Below are 20,433 nucleotides of genomic sequence, written 5' to 3'. Positions count from 1 at the left end.
TGCAAAGCACCTTCCTTTATATAAATCCTGTCCGAGGCAGTTAGATGAGATCTGAGCCGTGAGCACCAGTGGGGCTTCATAGGGTTGGGCCACTTTTAATGTTTTCTTCTATTTTTACCCCAGTCAAAGCTCTCAGTATATCACTGCTGTCTAATCTGTGTGTCTGTCTGAACTGACAATAATGTTTCTGTCTGTGACATTACTTCAATCCTATTGAGAATTAAAGGGTATGTAGTGCCCTACCCCTAACCCTAGTGTTATACCTTCCCATGTGTTGCTGCTGCTGTACAAGTAATGGACCTGTCATTTTTATTTTCATTGTTCTCATTTTGACAGCTTCTTACTCTTCTAAATGGAACATCTACTTCACTGTCTTTCACAGGCCTTTCCAAGATATACCTTGAACTGCTACGAGTGCGTTTTCATGAATTCAATCATGCTAATATTTAACAAGCCAGGGGAAAAGGTAGAAAACTCATGTATTGATTTCTTTATTGATTGATTAATTGATGTGTGTGAAAGGGTGCACACAGTGACTGATCACACTCCATTGCCATGGCAATCCCAGCTCACTGAGAAACACATGGCTCTTGTATTGACATGTTGTTTTGAGAACGATTGGAACAAACCATTTAGAATGAGACTGAATTAGTGGGGAATCTGTGATGTAGGGAATTCAAGTGAATATTATTAATGTGTTCAAAATATACATGACATGTGACAGTGATATGAATGAAGAATTGTACATTTCAGTAAATACATTTTTATTTGTATTCACATTTCACCTATTATACACACACACATAATCAGTGATCAGAATATTCTCTCATCTAAAACGGCATCAATGTCAATATCTTAACTGTCAAGAGGATGTATGCGGCCTCGCAAGATATGCTGACGCCGAAAAACTCTGTTAAAATCAGCATGAAAGAGAAGCAGCAACAGCTGCCGAGCCGTCTGGAAATGTGATTCTACTAATAGATTACACCCACTCAAAGGTATGGATACATTTTAAACAACAACTAAGCCTTGTGTTAGAACTATCTTACCTGGTGCAACTAGTGTCAATGTAGTAATGTGTCAAATTAAAGTTAGTGAGACTTACGCTATAACTAAGCTGAGTAAGATCTTACACACAGCTGGTGCAACCCAGTTCAGGATTCATGGACATCTTCATATGAGAATCAGATATGAAAAACATGAGTTACATTTTTACAGTTCTTGGAATAACTGAATGATGTTTCTGAATTTAGAATAGATGGTATCATCACTATATTACTAGATAACCATGTAGTCACAACAAAATCAGTTTGTTTAATTGGACTAATATTTAATCCATACCTACATGTAACTGTGTGTTGTTGTTGAGCTCAGTGTATTTGTGTGCAGTTGAGCTCCTCCACAGGCCGTGTCCCATTTCATTGCCTTCACCCTCAGCACCTGCAGTAGGTCCCAGCTGCAGCAGTGCAGTCGCTGTGAAGGCCTGCTGAGGGAGGTTTTTGTACGAGTGTGTAGCACTGTGTGAACACCCATCTACTGCTGGGGTAGTGTAAACTCTGACAGTAGTAATCTCCTGCATCTTCAGCCTGGACTCCACTGATGGTCAGAATGAAGTCAGTCCCAGATCCACTGCCACTGAAACGAGTTGGGATCCCAGACTGAAGGGTACTTGCATAATAGATCAGGAGTTTGGGAGCTTCTCCAGGTTTCTGTTGGTACCAGGCTAGGTGGTTATTACCATACACTGCGCTGCTGACTTTACAGCTCAGAGCGACTGTGTCTCCTGGGAGAACAGATTTCACTGCTGGAGTCTGAGTCACAGTATACTGTCCACTGGATTCTGAAAATAATAAATAATAACATAGACAATTATAGAACATTATTGATTTAAACAACAAAAACACATCACATTTTAAACAGTTTTTATTTTTTCATTTCCCCATTTTACTTCTAAGAGTTATGTATTAAGAATTGTCCCAGAAACAGATATTTCTTTAAACAGGTTTTTCTAAATGATTCTTACCCTGAGTGCAGATGACAAGTGCCCAGATGAAGATGCTGATAAAAGTCATTGTTGTTGTGGATTCTGTTGCCATGAAGGACAGCTCTCAATCATGAAGTGTTAAACTCACAGGGCTATAAACACTCCCAGAGCACTGAAGCATGTGCTGCCAATGCAAAGTGTCTTTTCTATGCAAATTGTCTTCCTTGGCACAGCAGCCACTTGTAGCCAAGCAGTGGTGTAAACACAGGCTTGGTGCTGTGTGTTCTGACAGAGCAAGTTTAGCAGTTTTGCAGTTTAGCTAAGAAATAAATAAATGAACACTCCCAAGGCAGCAGGACTAGACAAAGAACAGCTTTAATAGGAGCATATGAGGAGATCCAATCAGCTGAGCCCTTATTCCATTCAACACAGCTGGAATGGAGTCAAGTGTGGAGTGTGTGTTTAAAGCAGTACTTGCACTGTGTGTTCAGACAGAGCAAGATTAGTAACTGCCCTGGCATTAACACTTCCAGGACAGTGGGACTATACAATGGAGCCCAGCTATTAAGAGTAGCATTGGAACCTGATTAGCACAGTCCTTAATGCACTCATTAAAGTGTAATGCGGCAGTACTGCTTATTAAACAGCAGCACCGTCATGTTTGAAGTGCAGTGAAGTTCTCACTGGCTTCAGTAACACTAGATGACACTAAGCCTGCTGTAGTAGAGATTGCCAGTCCTTGTTTGGCTCTTTGTTGAGTGGCTCTTGCGATGCTGTAGGTAGTTCATCCACAATGTCAAACACTCTATCAGAAAGCCTTCAGGAACAGTAAAAGACACTGTATCTGGAGTCCAAACTGTTCCTTCTAGTGTAACTGAAGAGCTCTCACTGGCACTGAGGGCAGCACTACTTACCCACTGGCACCTTTGGGATGGAAAGGGTCAGAATGGCAGGAGAAACATAATGGCACTGGGATTCCTGTCAGTCTGGGGTTCTGCTTTAATAACCTGTCTTATTACTGTGTTATTACATTATAAAAAGGAGGGCTGTTCTGGCTTTCTCTTTTGGTCAGTGTAAATATTTGCAGTCTGTGTTGTGTGTCAGGAAGGATTGTGTCTGATGGTTTAATTTACTTTGTTTAAAATGAAGTCAAATCCTAAAGGAGTTTCTTGTTAAGTTGAGGATCTGTTTCTATCCCTCACTGCCAGGGGTGGAATCAAGAGGAAATGAATGCCAAGTGTGGAGATATGAGAGTCAGTGTTTCCCAGCATGCATCACTGTGAGCAGCTCCTTCCTCCAGACACAGACCACACTGTAGTGTTTAGATGACTGGGTGTGAGGAGTCTTGTGTTAACAATGGGAGAACTGGGCTGACTGGGGAGGTAACTGCTGCCTATTTCAATTGTGTTTCTACTGTACTGTTATTACATTATAGACAGCAGTGGTGCTCTGGCTACCTCTTGTGGTCAGTGTGAATGATGGCAGTGTGTGCAGCTTGGCAGGGTACTGATGCCTATTTCCAGGCTATACAAAAACAGAGAGGGATTCAATCAAACACTAAGTTCACAGTTTAATAGAAGGGTGGATTAGTTCTATTTGTATATGTGTTCTAAGCGCTGCACTTCTGTTTCAATAAGTGTCACAGACACTGAGCTGTGAACACAGGTGGGACTTGATAGGGTTGGGTGACTCACAGTACAGTTAGATTATCCTTCCTGTAGTTTTGCCTCTCAGTGCTTTCCTGCTCTCTAGGAGGGGCATTAGAAATCTGCCTGTTCAGAATGAACTGGCCCATAAGTGTTGAGACATGTGTGCCAGGGAGCTGCTGCACACATAAGGAATGAAGGAGACCAGGTGGGTAACAAGGATGACACAGGAGGCAAGACAATGAAGAATAAACTGCCTTCAATAACGCTGATGTGCTGCTCCTTAATAAAAAATAAGAATTCAATCATGAATTTATGAATTCCTCATTTAAATGATGTGTCTTAAATTGAGATAACTTCATTTTTATTATTATAAGTTATAACCTGAGTTGGATAAAGACGACTCACAAACTCAATCTTCCATCTATTTGAGGTGCATACCATGTTAATATATACAATTGAATTTAAAGAATGGTTGCACAATCACAAGTACTTTCCTTTCATTTTTTTTCAAGCAAGATAAAAAGTCAGATCTCTCAATCCAGTTTGTGAGAAGTGTGTGTTTCACAGCGGTTGAGACAGGCAGGCAGGCAGGTGAGAGGCAGAGAGGGATGCACAGAGACACAGGCACTCAGGATTTATTCACACACACACTCACGTGACACTACCAGCTATGGGAACTCATGGAGGACATACAGCCCAGTGTACAAAAAGCAAAGCAAAACATCCAGAAACTCCAAATCAAAGTTCCAGTGAAGGCGGCGTGCGCTGCTCCTCTAAACAGTGGCCCCGCTCACAAAAGTCCTTTGGCTTTGCACAGTCAAAAATATAAAGCCAGACTCCACACAGACACAAACAGCGAAAATCAGGCTGAAAGTGTATATAATACACATCTCTGCAATATTGTGATTCAGGCTTTACTGTTCTTCTTGTTTAATATGCTGTCTAGTGGATCATAACATATACAACAACACAGCCATCAATACTGTATTAAACAAAGCATCATTCACCTTTCATTGGTTTTCAATAACTCATTCTAAATGCATCACTATTAATTAAATAGATTATAAATAACTGAACAAAATATTACATACATTAATGAAAAAACAACCAAATTATAAAGGAGGCCAAATTCTAAATGATAAAAAGCTACCAAATCCAGTTCCTCGCTCATCCCAATTGGTGACAGTGTATTCAGGGTGTGTGTCCAAAAAGACTCCCATTGAATTCATTTGTATGTAGGTCTCCACCTCTACCATTCACAATCACTTTTTCAATGCCAATTACATCATCTGTAAACAAAGGAAATCTACGGATAATAATTAGGGAATCCAATCACGGATTCCCGGATCTTTTTCTGATACAGAAATCCCTGGATTGGAAACATAAAATCAGGGAGTCAGGATATTTTGGAAATGATTTTTTTTTTTTTATTGAAGCAGCGAGGCTTTGACCTCGAGTGAATTAAACACATAGCCTTTTGAACCGGAGTCAGACGCGCTACCGTTGCGCCACGAAATCTTGGCATAGTGAGTGCTTGTTATGCAATGCTAGAGTGCACAGCAAGCATGCCAAACATGGATACTCGGAAAACACTCGGTATCACCAGGGTCATGGGAAACAGCCGACTCAATACGTGTTCGTACCCAGCAGGGCTATGAAGTTGTCGGAAGTGTGTTTGATTCTCAGCTTTAATAGTAAAGAAAACATAAAACAATACGATTTGCTTTTATAATGTTCATTATTTGAAATGTGGGAATAAACACAGCTGTACTGGCTGGGAATCATATGCCTGTGTTTATTTATTTATTTTCTGCACGTATTAATTAGTATTGTGTGAATATTTTATTTAGATCGTGTGTTAACATTTTATTTAGATCGTTTTTTTTTTCTTTTCATAATTTTCAAAAATTTCTGTTTGCTTTGCACTGTGTTTTTTGCTGTGTTGATTATTATGTGTCTGTTTTGTTTGGTGCACGGGTGAAACGGAGTTCGTAATTAAAGTATTTTTTTGTTTTGTTTATCAGAAGCACTGTGCACACGGACCTCAGGTCCCGCCCCAAACAATTGCAGGTACCTGTACACACCTGGAATTAGAAGGGCTTTGAGGAATAAAAAGGGTGAGGAACTAAGAGACTGGGAGCATGGAACTAGGCGATACCGGAATTGGAAAGAGAGAGAAGCTGAGGGAAGTAAACGAAAATAAAGAGGACGAGATTAGTCAGCGAGTGGTTGGGTTTTTTTTGTGCACGGACAGTGTCAGTTTCGTTTTGTTATTTTTTCTCGTAGACTCACTCTGGGAGGACTGCGGAATTTGGCGAATGAAGACATTTGAAAAGAGGTACTGACAAGAACCTTTGCGTTCGTGGTTTATGTCAGGATATCAGGATCTCTCCTGAGGACTTCAGCTGAAGCGCAGCACCCTATGGAGAGGGCTGCCCAAACAGGCGTCTGGACAGGAGTCCTAAGAGGAGGTCTGGACCAGAGAGTGGATGACGTATGGTTAAGTGAACAAATACACATTAAAATGCATCTAATGCTCAAATATAAAACAATAATTCAAATAAACAAACTGTGCAAAAAAGGAAAACCAATCCAATTAAAATTCAAAAATCATAAGCGATAACACTGAATAAAATAATAATCAACACATTCATCACCCGTGACATTACCACCACTGCGATCTTGAAAATGTTTGTATGCCACAGAATATAAGATCTGAAACGGAATATTTGGCATCTACAAAATGTCTAGCTAGTGGTGGATGAATATATGTTCTCCTAATCGAACTTTTATGCTCGCTCATTAATGCGCAATTGTAACTGTCCAGTAGTTTTACCATCATATTGCAAATGGCTAGGACAAGAAATCACATTAATGACATGAGCTGAAGCACAATCACTTGTAAGATACTGTACTCTTTTTTTTCGTTGTATGGCTTGTACATTTTCTTAGTTTTAAATGTATTATCACAGGCGGTACACTTACGATTTGGAAAAAATCCAGTAGATGTGTCCAGTACACCTAGATCTCTCGAACATCTAAACGAGTCAGCCCTTAATAAAGACCGTCCGTGTTCATTTCGGCGTTTATGACATTGTCTATACACAACAGCTCTTATGTAATCCTATTGGTATCGAATCGATCGCAATTAATGTGTTCCATGTCTCCAGTCAGTTTGATAGTTTTAATACTGTATTACATTCTGAATATGAATAGAGCTGAATTATTAATTGTTGATAATACTTAGAATACCAGATACATATTTAGCATTAAAAAGCAATGCATGTGATTTATTTAAACTGTCGTTCATTATTTTGTGTATCAGCGGCCACACAAAGCTGAGCGCAGTGCGGTATACTGTAATGATGCTCCAGTCAGTCTGTCCGGACTGCACCTGAACCATCTTAAAAACACGAAGCCCCTAATAAGCTAATTTGTAAAAGTTAGTAAAGAGTTGCGCTAATATAACGAAGCTAAATTTGAACTCCTAGCTGGTACAACGAGAGAGGGCGAGAGGGCGGGGCAGAGAAGGAGGGGGAGACGCTGCTCGGCAACCGGCTCGTGAACATTCCACTCAGCTGAGCAGAGACCGTTAGGATTTAAAAATGCGAACGTTCCGAGCGGCTTTAGGCGCTTCGTTAAATTAACACATCGTTGCTGGTATTTTAATATAACCATATTTTAAATACTCAAATAGGACTGTATTAAAAAATATATGTTTTTCAAAGTAATATGTTATTTGGAATATTAAAACAATCAAATTAAATAACACATGTTTGGACACCAAAATATTGTTCTTCCTCATAACGTGTTAGAAAATGTAAACAGCAGTTGGAGAATGCCGAAGTCGATCATCCTAGCATGTTAAACGAGGGCATTTCTCCTGTAAGCTGCGTCTAGTAATAGATGGTTTATACTGTTCTCAATGGTCCACATCCCAGCCTGAGACCACGATCCAGTGGTCGACGGAGATGTTTTTCAAAGTAATATGTTATTTGGAATTTTAAAACAATCAAGTTAAATAACATGTTTGGACACAAAATATTTTTCAGTGACGTTAACAAGTAGTCTGTTTACAACAAAAATGCAATCTGTTTTAGGAACACTATTTTAGTCCGAATTAAAATGGAAATTAAAATGGTATTGAGTGCTGAAATTTATTATTTTTAAAAATAAGTAAAAGTCAACTGTCAGAAGTGGGATTTGAACCCACGCCTCCATTCAGAGACCAGAACACACAATTCTTTAGAAAGACAGAGTCCTTGAGTCTGGCGCCTTAGACCACTCGGCCATTCTGACAAGCTGCGTTTGCTAATGTAGAAAACCGCATTATTTATTTCAGCACACACTAGGGGGTCGTATCAAGGCCCGATTGGGTTTATTACGCACATACCAACTGATGCTCCATGAATGATGTTAAGACAATTCTAAAAAAAAGAAACGGATTGAAGTCAACCCAAAAAAGTAAGATTATTTATTTCAATATCGTTATAGCTATAAACGATGCATGCTTTTTACAATAGCAATTGCTATTTGACAATGACCAATAAGTAATTTTGTTGCAATACTGTATACAATGTGAACTGAATCAGACTTTGCTCCGTTGTCTCGAAGAAACATCTTCAATTTGTATTTAAAAAGGACGCCCAACGTGGGGCTCGAACCCACGACCCTGAGATTAAGAGTCTCATGCTCTACCGACTGCGCTAGCCGGGCTGACTTTTCGTAGTTTCTTTCACTGTAACCAACTGAGCTATTAACCGATTGCGCCACAGAGACCAACCTGTTAAGCAGCCAAAGCATACGGGAGTGATGAGCAAGGCGAGATGCTGCAGAACGTGATCGAGGGAGCAGAACTCATCAGAACCTGAGATCACATCTAAGAAGAAAGAAACACGGGGCAGGAAAGTCTATGTAATCAATTATGGCAGCACAGCATATGTCGTTTTGTTAGATAACACCCTGGGAGACAACAGAGCAGTGTGTGTAAATAGCTACAATGGAAACCATATACTTACGACTTAATTTTGATACAGAACTGTGGTCATGTGTAATCTGTTTTCATTATAATAAGAAAGCTACAGCTCAGTGGATTATATTTGGAATCTTTGGTTCTGTCATTCACTATTTTCTCAAATAAGATGACAAATTAATCACATTAGAAAATGGCACTCTAATACGCTGTTATTTCATCCAATTACGCTGAAGAATAAATGTGCTCTGTTTTTTTTAGTTCAAAATAATACAAAACCAATAACGTCTTGTTGTTTGCCGAAACCCGGGATCGAACCAGGGACCTTTAGATCTTCAGTCTAACGCTCTCCCAACTGAGCTATTTTGGCGTGACTAGACTGATGTTTCGAGATAGCATTCTTTTTGGCAATCCAGTAAACCTGTAATGAAAAACTTTCAACAGCTCGGCAACACCATAATAGAATCCGAAGCCTTTACAAATGCTTTCGAAACTGTTAAGTTTTCTCCCAAATGCGGTTCTCAACAAATGTTTTTTTTTTTTTTTTTTTGTATTCCTTCCAGAGTAAGTCCAAAAGGCAAACACTGGAACTGGTTGCCTGGAAGTGCCGCGCTTGAACTGCCTCAAGAAACGCTTAGCTCTAAAACGTGTACATAGAAAGTCTATTAACATCTTTAACACAATCATCTGTATTCCAATAGCGGTTAATCCACAGGGTGATCAATAAAGTGACTGCTGGCTTTGTTTAAATATTAACGAGATGTTTTCAGGATTCACGCGTATTCTGAGCAAGCACGATAGAATATGGTAGTGAAAGGACAAGCAAATAGCATGTTTATTGGCTCTGGTCTTGTATCATCACCCTGCCTACTGTCCGTAAGAAAGTGTCATTAATAAAAACGTCATTATGCAAAGTTCCCAATGCGCAAATACGCAGCATATTTAAACTTCTTCACAATCTTAAACCTTCCCAAATGAATTTAAAATACTTACTGAAAGGTTACACACATTTTCACTATCTCATGCAAGGAAGTGTTAATATGACTTTATTACCCAACTGTGTCAATGAAGACTGGTCAACAGTAATTTCGGATTCACTTTAGTTTATTGTGCTGTATCAAATGAAACATAAAAATGAATCGCAATACAATAAATATCTGTTTGATCGCTATACAATCAATATGTTGTATAGGCTAAATTGTATAAATAAATGCCCGGAAACAGTCAAATTCAAACACGTTAAAAAATGAAATAGTGCGGAATAAAAACAAAGGCGGCTTTGACCTCGACGTGATTTGAACACGCAACCTTCTGATCTGGAGTCAGACGCGCTACCGTTGCGCCACGAAGTCCAGCTGTAATGGCAGCTTGTTATCATGCAATGCTAGAGTGTACAGCAAGTATGCCAAACACATGGTAATGCCGACGCTGATACTAGGAAAACACGGGGTATCACCAGGGTCATGGGAAACAGCCGACTCAATACTTGTTCGTAGCCAGCAGGGCTATGAAGTTGTCGGAAGTGTGTTTGATTCTCAGCTTTAAAAGTAAAGAAAACATAAAACAATACGATTTGCTTTTAGAAATTTCATTATTTGAAACGTGGGCATAAACACAGTTGTATTGGCTGGGAATCATATGCCTGTGTTTATTTATTTATTTTCTGCACGTATTAATTAGTATTGTGTGAATATTTTATTTAGATCGTGTGTGAACATTTTATTTAGATCGTTTTTTTTTTCTTTTCATAATTTTCAAAAATTTCTGTTTGCTTTGCACTGTGTTTTTGCTGTGTTGATTATTATTTGTCTGTTTTGTTTGGTGCACGGGTGAAACGGAGTTCGTAATTAAAGTATTTTTTTGTTTTGTTTATCAGAAGAACTGTGCACACGGACCTCAGGTCCCGCCCCAAACAATTGCAGGTACCTGTACACACCTGGAATTAGAAGGGCTTTGAGGTATAAAAAGGGTGAGGAACTAAGAGACTGGGAGCATGGAACTAGGAGATACCGGAATAGGAAAGAGAGAGAAGCCGAGGGAAGTAAACTAAAATAAAGAGGACGAGATTAGACAGCGAGTGGTTGGGGTTTTTTTGTGCACGGACAGTGTCAGGTTCGTTTTGTTATTTTCTTCTCGTAGACTCACTCTGGGAGGACTGCGGAATTTGGTGATTGAAGACATTTGAAAAGAGGTACTGACAAGAACCTTTGCGTTCGTGGTTTATGTCAGGATATCAGGATCTCTCCTGAGGACTTCAGCTGAAGCGCAGCACCTTATGGAGAGGGCTGCCCAAACAGGCGTCTGGACAGGAGCCCTAAGAGGAGGTCTGGACCAGAGAGAGGATGACGTATAGTTAAGTGAACAAATACACATTAAAATGCATCTAATGCTCAAAAATAAAACAATAATTCAAATAAACAAACTGTGCAGAAAAGGAAAACCAATCCAATTAAAATTCAAAAATCTTAAGTGATAACACTGAATAAAATAATAATCAACACATTCGTCACCCGTGACATTACCACCACTGCGATCTTGAAAATGTTTGTATGCCACAGAATTTAAGATCTGAAACGGAATATTTGGCATCTACAAAATGTCTAGCTAGTGGTGGATGAATATATTTTCTCCTAATTGAACTTTTATGTTCGCTCATTAATGCGCAATTGTTACTGTCTAGTAGTTTTACCATCATATTGCAAATGGCTAGGACAAGAAATCACATTAATGACATGAGCTGAAGCACAATCACTTGTAAGATACTGTACTCTTTTTTTTCGTTGTATGGCTTGTACATTTTCTTAGTTTTAAATGTATTATCACAGGCGGTACACTTACGATTTGGAAAACAAATCCAGTAGATTTGTCCAGTACACCTAGATCTCTCGAACATCTAAACGAGTCAGCCCTTAATAAAGACCGTCCGTGTTCATTTCGGCGTTTATGACATTGTCTATACACAACAGCTCTTATGTAATCCTATTGGTATCGAATCGATCGCAATTAATGTGTTCCATGTTTCCAGTCAGTTTGATAGTTTTAATACTGTATTACATTCTGAATATGAATAGAGCTGAATTATTAATTGTTGATAATACTTAGAATACCAGATACATATTTAGCATTAAAAAGCAATACATGTGATTTATTTAAACAGTCGTTCATTATTTTGTGTATCAGCGGCCACACAAAGCTGAGCGCAGTGCGGTATACTGTAATGATGCTCCAGTCAGTCTGTCCGGACTGCACCTGAACCATCTTAAAAACACGAAGCCCCTAATAAACTAATTTGTAAAAGTTAGTAAAGAGTTGCGCTAATATAACGAAGCTAAATTTGAACTCCTAGCTGGTACAACGAGAGAGGACGAGAGGGCGGGGCAGAGAAGGAGGAGGAGACGCTGCTAGGCAACCGGCTCGTGAACATTCCGCTCAGCTGAGGAGAGACCGTTAGGATTTAAAAATGCGAACGTTCCGAGCGGCGTTAGGCGCTTCGTTAAATTAACACACCGTTGCTGGCATTTGAATATAACCATATTTTAAATTCTCAAATAGGACTGTATTAAAAAAATATATGTTTTTCAAAGTAATATGTGATTTGGAATATTAAAACAATCAAATTAAATAACACGTTTGGACACCAAAATATTGTTCTTCCTCATAACGTGTTAGAAAATGTAAACAGCAGTTGGAGAATGCCGAAGTCGATCATCCTAGCATGTTAAACGAGGGCATTTCTCCTGTAAGCTGCGTCTAGTAATAGATGGTTTATACTGTTCTCAATGGTCCACGTCCCAGCCTGAGACCGCAATCCAGTGGTCGACGGAGATGTTTTTCAAAGTAATATGTTATTTGGAATTTTAAAACAATCAAGTTAAATAACATGTTTGGACACAAAATATTTTTCAGTGACGTTAACAAGTAGTCTGTTTACAACAAAAATGCAATCTGTGTTAGGAACACTATTTTAGTCCGATTTAAAATGGAAATTAAAATGGTATTGAGTGCTAAAATGTATTATTTTTAAAAATAAGTAAACGTCAACTGTCAGAAGTGGGATTTGAACCCACGCCTCCATTCAGAGACCAGAACACACAATTCTTTAGAAAGACAGAGTCCTTGAGTCTGGCGCCTTAGACCACTCGGCCATTCTGACAAGCTGCGTTTGCTAATGTAGAAAACCGCATTATTTATTTCAGCACACACTAGGGGGTCGTATCAAGGCCCGATTGGGTTTATTACGCACATACCAACTGATGCTCCATGAATGATGTTAAGACAATTCTAAAAAAAAAGAAACGGATTGAAGTCAACCCAAAAAAGTAAGATTATTTATTTCAATATCGTTATAGCTATAAACGATGCATGCTTTTTACAATAGCAATTGCTATTTGACAATGACCAATAAGTAATTTTGTTGCAATACTGTATACAATGTGAACAGAATCAGACTTTGCTCCGTTGTCTCGAAGAAACATCTTAAATTTGTATTTAAAAAGGACGCCCAACGTGGGGCTCGAACCCACGACCCTGAGATTAAGAGTCTCACACAACAAAAATGCAATCTGTGTTAGGAACACTATTTTAGTCCGATTTAAAATGGAAATTAAAATGGTATTGAGTGCTGAAATTTATTATTTTTAAAAATAAGTAAAAGTCAACTGTCAGAAGTGGGATTTGAACCCACGCCTCCATTCAGAGACCCTGAGATTAAGAGTCTCATGCTCTACCGACTGAGCTAGCCGGGCTGACTTTTCGAGGTGTCTTTCACTGTAACCAACTGAGCTATTAATTTGTCATCTTATTTGAGAAATAATTGAATGACAGAACCAAAGATTCCAAATATAATCCACTGAACTGTAGTTTTCTTATCATAATGAAAACAGATTACACATGACCACAGTTCTGTATCAAAATTAAGTCGTAAGTATATGGTTTCCATTGTAGCTATTTACACACACTGCTCTGTTGTCTCCCAGGGTGTTATCTAACAAAACGACATATGCTGTGCTTCCATAATCGATTACATAGACTTTCCTGCCCCGTGTTGCTTTCTTCTTAGATGTGATCTCAGGTTCTGATGACTTCTGCTCCCTCGATCACGTTCTGCAGCATCTCGCCTTGCTCATCACTCCCGTATGCTTTGGCTGCTTAACAGGTTGGTCTCTGTGGCGCAATCGGTTAGCGCGTTCGGCTGTTAACCGAAAGGTTGGTGGTTCAAGCCCACCCAGGGACGATGTTTTTTGCATTTCTTAATCACATTAGAAAATGGCACTTTGATACGCTGTTATTTCATCCAATTACGCTGAAGAATGAATGTGCTCTGTTTTTTTAGTTCAAAATAATACAAAACCAATATCGTCTTGTTGTTTGCCGAAACCCGGGATCGAACCAGGGACCTTTAGATCTTCAGTCTAACGCTCTCCCAACTGAGCTATTTCGGCGTGACAAGACTGAGGTTTCGAGATAGCATTCTTTTTGGCAATCCAGTAAACCTGTAATGAAAAACGTTCAAGAGCTCGGCAACACCATAATAGAATCCGAAGCCTTTACAAATGCTTTTCGAAACTGTTAAGTTTTCTCCCAAATGCGGTTCTCAACAAATGCTTTTTTTTTTTTTTTTTTGTATTCCTTCCAGAGTAAGTCCAAAAGGCAAACACTGGAACTGGTTGCCTGAAAGTGCCACGCTTGAACTGCCTCAAGAAACGCTTAGCTCTAAAACGTGTACATAGAAAGTCTATTAACATCTTTAACACAATCATCTGTATTCCAATAGCGGTTAATCCACAGGGTGATCAATAAAGTGACTGCTGGCTTTGTTTAAATATTAACGAGATGTTTTCAGGATTCACGCGTATTCTGAACAAGCACAATAGAATATGGTAGTGAAAGGACAAGCAAATAGCAAGTATTGGCTCTGGTCTTGTATCATCACCCTGACTACTGTCCGTAAGAAAGTGTCATTAATAAAAACGTCATTATGCAAAGTTCCCAATGCGCAAATACGCAGCATATTTAAACTTCTTCACAATCTTAAACCTTCCCAAATGAATTTAAAATACTTACTGAAAGGTTACACACATTTTCACTATCTCATGCAAGGAAGTGTTAATATGACTTTATTACCCAACTGGTCAACAGTAATTTCGGATTCACTTTAGTTTATTGTGCTGTATCAAATAAAACATAAAAATGAATCGCAATACAATAAATATCTGTTTGATCGCTATACAATCAATATGTTGTATAGGCTAAATTGTATAAATAAATGTCCGGAAACAGTCAAATTCAAACACGTTAAAAAATGAAATAGTGCGGAATAAAAACAAAGGCGGCTTTGACCTCGACGTGATTTGAACACGCAACCTTCTGATCTGGAGTCAGACGCGCTACCGTTGCGCCACGAAGTCCAGCTGTAATGGTAGCTTGTTATGCAATGCTAGAGTGTACAGCAAGCATGCCAAACGCATGGTAATGCCGACGCTGATACTAGGAAAACACGGGGTATCACCAGGGTCATGGGAAACAGACGACTCAATACTTGTTCGTAGCCAGCAGGGCTATGAAGTTTTCGGAAGTGTGTTTGATTCTCAGCTTTTAAAGTAAAGAAAACATAAAACAATACGATTTGCTTTTAGAAATTTCATTATTTGAAACGTGGGCATAAACACAGTTGTATTGGCTGGGAATCATATGCCTGTGTTTATTTATTTATTTTCTGCACGTATTAATTAGTATTGTGTGAATATTTTATTTAGATCGTTTTTTTTTTCTTTTCATAATTTTCTGTTTGCTTTGCACTGTGTTTTTGCTGTGTTGATTATTATTTGTCTGTTTTGTTTGGTGCACGGGTGAAACGGAGTTCGTAATTAAAGTATTTTTTGTTTTGTTTATCAGAAGCACTGTGCACACGGACCTCAGGTCCCGCCCCAAACAATTGCAGGTACCTGTAGACACCTGGAATTAGAAGGGCTTTGAGGTATAAAAAGGGTGAGGAACTAAGAGACTGGGAGCATGGAACTAGGAGATACCGGAATAGGAAAGAGAGAGAAGCTGAGGGAAGTAAACGAAAATAAAGAAGACGAGATTAGACAGCGAATGGTTGGGTTTTTTTTTTGTGCACGGACAGTGTCAGTTTCGTTTTGTTATTTTTTTCCGTAGACTCACTCTGGGAGGACTGCGGAATTTGGCGAATGAAGACATTTGAAAAGAGGTACTGACAAGAACCTTTGCGTTCGTGGTTTATGTCAGGATATCAGGATCTCTCCTGAGGACTTCAGCTGAAGCGCAGCACCCTATGGAGAGGGCTGCCCAAACAGGCGTCTGGACAGGAGCCCTAAGAGGAGGTCTGGACCAGAGAGTGGATGACGTATGGTTAAGTGAACAAATACACATTAAAATGCATCTAATGCTCAAAAATAAAACAATAATTCAAATTAACAAACTGTGCAAAAAAAGGAAAACCAATCCAATTAAAATTCAAAAATCATAAGTGATAACACTGAATAAAATAATAATCAACACATTCGTCACCCGTGACATTACCACCACTGCGATCTTGAAAATGTTTGTATGCCACAGAATTTAAGATCTGAAACGGAATGTTTGGCATCTACAAAATGTCTTGCTAGTGGTGGATGAATATATTTTCTCCTAATTGAACTTTTATGTTCGCTCATTAATGCGCAATTGTAACTGTCTAGTAGTTTTACCATCATATTGCAAATGGCTAGGACAAGAAATCACATTAATGACATGAGCTGAAGCACAATCACTTGTAAGATACTGTACTCTTTTTTTTCGTTGTATGGCTTGTGCATTTTCTTAGTTTTAAATGTATTATCACAGGCGGTACACTTACGATTTGGAAAAAATCCAGTAGATTTGTCCAGTACACCTAGATCTCTCGAACATCTAAACGATTCAGCCCTTAATAAAGACCGTCCGTGTTCATTTCGGCGTTTATGACATTGTCTATACACAACAGCTCTTATGTAATCCTATTGGTATCGAATCGATCGCAATTAATGTGTTCCATGTTTCCAGTCAGTTTGATAGTTTTAATACTGTATTACATTCTGAATATGAATAGAGCTGAATTATTAATTGTTGATAATACTTAGAATACCAGATACATATTTAGCATTAAAAAGCAATACATGTGATTTATTTAAACAGTCGTTCATTATTTTGTGTATCAGCGGCCACACTGAGCTGAGCGCAGTGCGGTATACTGTAATGATGCACCAGTCTGTCCGGACTGCACCGGAACCATCTTAAAAACACGAAGCCCCTAATAAGCTAATTTGTAAAAGTTAGTAAAGAATTGCGCAGATATAACGAAGCTAAATTTGAACTCCTAGCTGGAGCAACGAGAGAGGGCGAGACGGCGGGGCAGAGAAGGAGGGGGAGACGCTGCTAGGCAACCGGCTCGTGAACATTCCGCTCAGCTGAGGAGAGACCGTTAGGATTTAAAAATGCGAACGTTCCGAGCGGCGTTAGGCGCTCCGTTAAATTAACACACCGTTGCTGGCATTGGAATATAACCATATTTTAAATACTCAAATAGGACTGTATTAAAAAATATATGTTTTTCAAAGTAATATGTTATTTGGAATATTAAAACAATCAAATTAAATAACACATGTTTGGACACCAAAATATTGTTCTTCCTCATAACGTGTTAGAAAATGTAAACAGCAGTTGGAGAATGCCGAAGTCGATCATCCTAGCATGTTAAAGGAGGGCATTTCTCCTGTAAGCTGCGTCTAGTAATAGATGGTTTATACTGTTCTCAATGGTCCACGCCCCAGCCTGAGACCACGATCCAGTGGTCGACGGAGATGTTTTTCAAAGTAATATGTTATTTGGAATTTTAAAACAATCAAGTTAAATAACATGTTTGGACACAAAATATTTTTCAGTGACGTTAACAAGTAGTCTGTTTACAACAAAAATGCAATCTGTGTTAGGAACACTATTTTAGTCCGATTTAAAATGGAAATTAAAATGGTATTGAGTGCTGAAATTTATTATTTTTAAAAATAAGTAAAAGTCAACTGTCAGAAGTGGGATTTGAACCCACGCCTCCATTCAGAGACCAGAACACACAATTCTTTAGAAAGACAGAGTCCTTGACTCTGGCGCCTTAGACCACTCGGCCATTCTGACAAGCTGCGTTTGTTAATGTAGAAAAACGCATTATTTATTTCAGCACACACTAGGGGGTCGTATCAAGGCCCGATTGGGTTTATTACGCACATACCAACTGATGCTCCATGAATGATGCTAAAACAATTCTAAAAAAAAGAAACGGATTGAAGTCAACCCAAAAAAGTAAGATTATTTATTTCAATTTCGTTATAGCTAGAAACGATGCATGCTTTTTACAATAGCAATTGCTATTTGACAATGACCAATAAGTAATTTTGTTGCAATACTGTATACAATGTGAACAGAATCAGACTTTGCTCCGTTGTCTCGAAGAAACATCTTCAATATGTATTTAAAAAGGACGCCCAACGTGGGGCTCGAACCCACGACCCTGAGATTAAGAGTCTCATGCTCTACCGACTGAGCTAGCCGGGCTGACTTTTCGAGGTGTCTTTCACTGTAACCAACTGAGCTATAATTTGTCATCTTATTTGAGAAAAAAGTGAATGACAGAACCAAAGATTCCAAATATAATCCACGGAACTGTAGTTTTCTTATCATAATGAAAACAGATTACACATGACCACAGTTCTGTATCAAAATTAAGTCGTAAGTATATGGTTTCCATTGTAGCTATTTACACACACTGCTCTGTTGTCTCCCAGGGTGTTATCTAACAAAACGACATATGCTGTGCTTCCATAATCGATTACATAGACTTTCCTGCCCCGTGTTGCTTTCTTCTTAGATGTGATCTCAGGTTCTGATGAGTTCTGCTCCCTCGATCACGTTCTGCAGCATCTCGCCTTGCTCATCACTCCCGTATGCTTTGGCTGCTTAACAGGTTGGTCTCTGTGGCGCAATCGGTTAGCGCGTTCGGCTGTTAAGCGAAAGGTTGGTGGTTCAAGCCCACCCAGGGACGATGTTTTTTGCATTTCTTAATCACATTAGAAAATGGCACTCTGATACGCTGTTATTTCATCCAATTACGCTGAAGAATGAATGTGCTCTGTTTTTTTAGTTCAAAATAATACAAAACAAATATCGTCTTCTTGTTTGCCGAAACCCGGGATCAAACCAGGGACCTTTAGATCTTCAGTCTAACGCTCTCCCAGCTGAGCAATTTCAGCTTGTCAAGCCTCCTTTTTCGAGATAACATTCTTTTTTAGAATAGTTGTAATATAATTACGTACATTTCTAAACAATCCGTTAGTAACATAATATCAAAGCGCTATAATTTATTTCAGCTCTTATGAGACAAGTATCTTTGCGCATTATATCATCCTTGATTACGATATGTAATATTAATTAATTGCTTCAGTTAATATTTAAAAAAAAAACTAGTTTGCTAACAGAAGAAAAACAAGCTAGCAGAGGATGGTTTCCATCCATCGACCTCTGGGTTATGGGCCCAGCACGCTTCCGCTGCGCCACTCTGCTACAGCTGCCTCATGACTGAATTACCAAGCAGCAGAAAAAAAAAAAAAACTGAACATCGTTTTAACCAGACACACGGCAGTGGCCGGGCCGAACCATGGAAACGTTGCAAATCAGAGATGATCCGTTTTCTTTTCTCCCAAATACGGTATGCAAAGTATGCAACTTTTCTGCCCACTTTGATCACAGGTAGTTTTATCCCCCAGTTTCGGCTGCCAATTCCAATATTCTGTCTCTCTAAAGCATCTTAAATCGTGGAAAGCGCTCTTTGTTTAAAATTACACTGAAGACTTATTTTGTTCGACCAGCCTTACAATTAGATATTTTGTTGTTTTTAAGTAGATTTTGTGAAGCGCATATCGGGCGCGATAGAAAATATATATGATTAATAGATAGATTGATTAATTGAATGTTAGCCTGCGTTCGATCTGGCAGGTTTAATTCTTCAAAAGACAACGCCGAAGGGTCTGATAAATGACACTGTAATTATCTGAGATGATGCATGTAGACAATAATGTAAAAATTATTATTATTTATTTATTTCTTAGCTGACGCCCTTATCCAGGGGGACTTACAATTGTTACAAGATATCACATTATTTTTACATACAATTACCCATTTATACAGTTGGGTTTTTACTGGAGCAATCTAGGTAAAGTACCTTGCTCAAGGGTACAGCAGCAGTGTCCCCACCGGGATTTGAACCAACGACCCTCCGGTCAAGAGTCCAGAGCCCTAACCTCTACTCCACAAATGGTTGTTTTCGAATTTGTATTATTTAATTTCATTTTTCTTTTTAAATGTAGAGCTGTTTTATAGTTGTTAATGTATTATTATTAGGTTTGTGGTATTAATATTATTTATAATGTTCATTATTAACGTCGGTATTGTCGGTATTAAACACAGACAGATATGAGGTTCAGTCCAAACAGAGCGCCGAACTCAGCGAGGTCCAGCAGGGGACAGTAACTTCACACGGGGCCATTTCATCAACCATCACCTCAGAAACACAAACAAGCAAATCATTATTATTCTCCATTTTTAAAAGTCGCTCAGCGCTCTCCTGTAGCAGAGCGTTAAGTCATTTAAATTCAGCTCCGTGTGCTTTCTGAGCGACTCACTTACTTAACGCGCCTGAATGCATCGCATTGAACACAGCGCTGAAAGAGCCAACATGGCGAACTCTGGCATCCAGTTTCATAACCGCCTCCGACAGGGAGGCCAGCCAATCAGGCTCACGT

At 38.9% G+C, this 20,433-nt stretch overlaps 9 non-coding genes across 9 annotated transcripts; 1 reads left to right on the top strand and 8 right to left on the bottom strand.

The window, feature by feature from the left end:
• Positions 1–7,821: 7,821 nt before the first annotated feature.
• trnal-caa (transfer RNA leucine (anticodon CAA)) lies at positions 7,822–7,932 on the bottom strand. Its single transcript has 2 exons — positions 7,895–7,932; positions 7,822–7,867 (listed from the first exon to the last, which is right to left on the bottom strand). It is a non-coding gene; the product is annotated as a tRNA-Leu (tRNA).
• Positions 7,933–8,902: 970 nt separating this feature from the next.
• trnaf-gaa (transfer RNA phenylalanine (anticodon GAA)) lies at positions 8,903–8,975 on the bottom strand. Its single transcript has one exon. It is a non-coding gene; the product is annotated as a tRNA-Phe (tRNA).
• Positions 8,976–9,885: 910 nt separating this feature from the next.
• Positions 9,886–9,957, bottom strand: trnaw-cca (transfer RNA tryptophan (anticodon CCA)). The gene has a single exon. It is a non-coding gene; the product is annotated as a tRNA-Trp (tRNA).
• Positions 9,958–12,647: 2,690 nt separating this feature from the next.
• Positions 12,648–12,758, bottom strand: trnal-caa (transfer RNA leucine (anticodon CAA)). The gene is made up of 2 exons: positions 12,721–12,758; positions 12,648–12,693 (listed from the first exon to the last, which is right to left on the bottom strand). It is a non-coding gene; the product is annotated as a tRNA-Leu (tRNA).
• Positions 12,759–13,764: 1,006 nt separating this feature from the next.
• Positions 13,765–13,838, top strand: trnan-guu (transfer RNA asparagine (anticodon GUU)). The gene has a single exon. It is a non-coding gene; the product is annotated as a tRNA-Asn (tRNA).
• Positions 13,839–13,973: 135 nt separating this feature from the next.
• Positions 13,974–14,046, bottom strand: trnaf-gaa (transfer RNA phenylalanine (anticodon GAA)). The gene has a single exon. It is a non-coding gene; the product is annotated as a tRNA-Phe (tRNA).
• An 894-nt stretch (positions 14,047–14,940) lies between these two features.
• Positions 14,941–15,012, bottom strand: trnaw-cca (transfer RNA tryptophan (anticodon CCA)). Its single transcript has one exon. It is a non-coding gene; the product is annotated as a tRNA-Trp (tRNA).
• A 2,650-nt stretch (positions 15,013–17,662) lies between these two features.
• On the bottom strand, positions 17,663–17,773 carry trnal-caa (transfer RNA leucine (anticodon CAA)). Its single transcript has 2 exons — positions 17,736–17,773; positions 17,663–17,708 (listed from the first exon to the last, which is right to left on the bottom strand). It is a non-coding gene; the product is annotated as a tRNA-Leu (tRNA).
• Positions 17,774–18,117: 344 nt separating this feature from the next.
• On the bottom strand, positions 18,118–18,190 carry trnak-cuu (transfer RNA lysine (anticodon CUU)). Its single transcript has one exon. It is a non-coding gene; the product is annotated as a tRNA-Lys (tRNA).
• Positions 18,191–20,433: the final 2,243 nt, after the last annotated feature.

Source organism: Acipenser ruthenus, chromosome 35 (genome assembly GCF_902713425.1).
Source record: "Acipenser ruthenus chromosome 35, fAciRut3.2 maternal haplotype, whole genome shotgun sequence".
Taxonomy (NCBI): domain Eukaryota; kingdom Metazoa; phylum Chordata; class Actinopteri; order Acipenseriformes; family Acipenseridae; genus Acipenser; species Acipenser ruthenus.
Note: the sequence above shows the minus strand (reverse complement) of the source record. Positions and strands in the feature narration are given on the sequence as shown.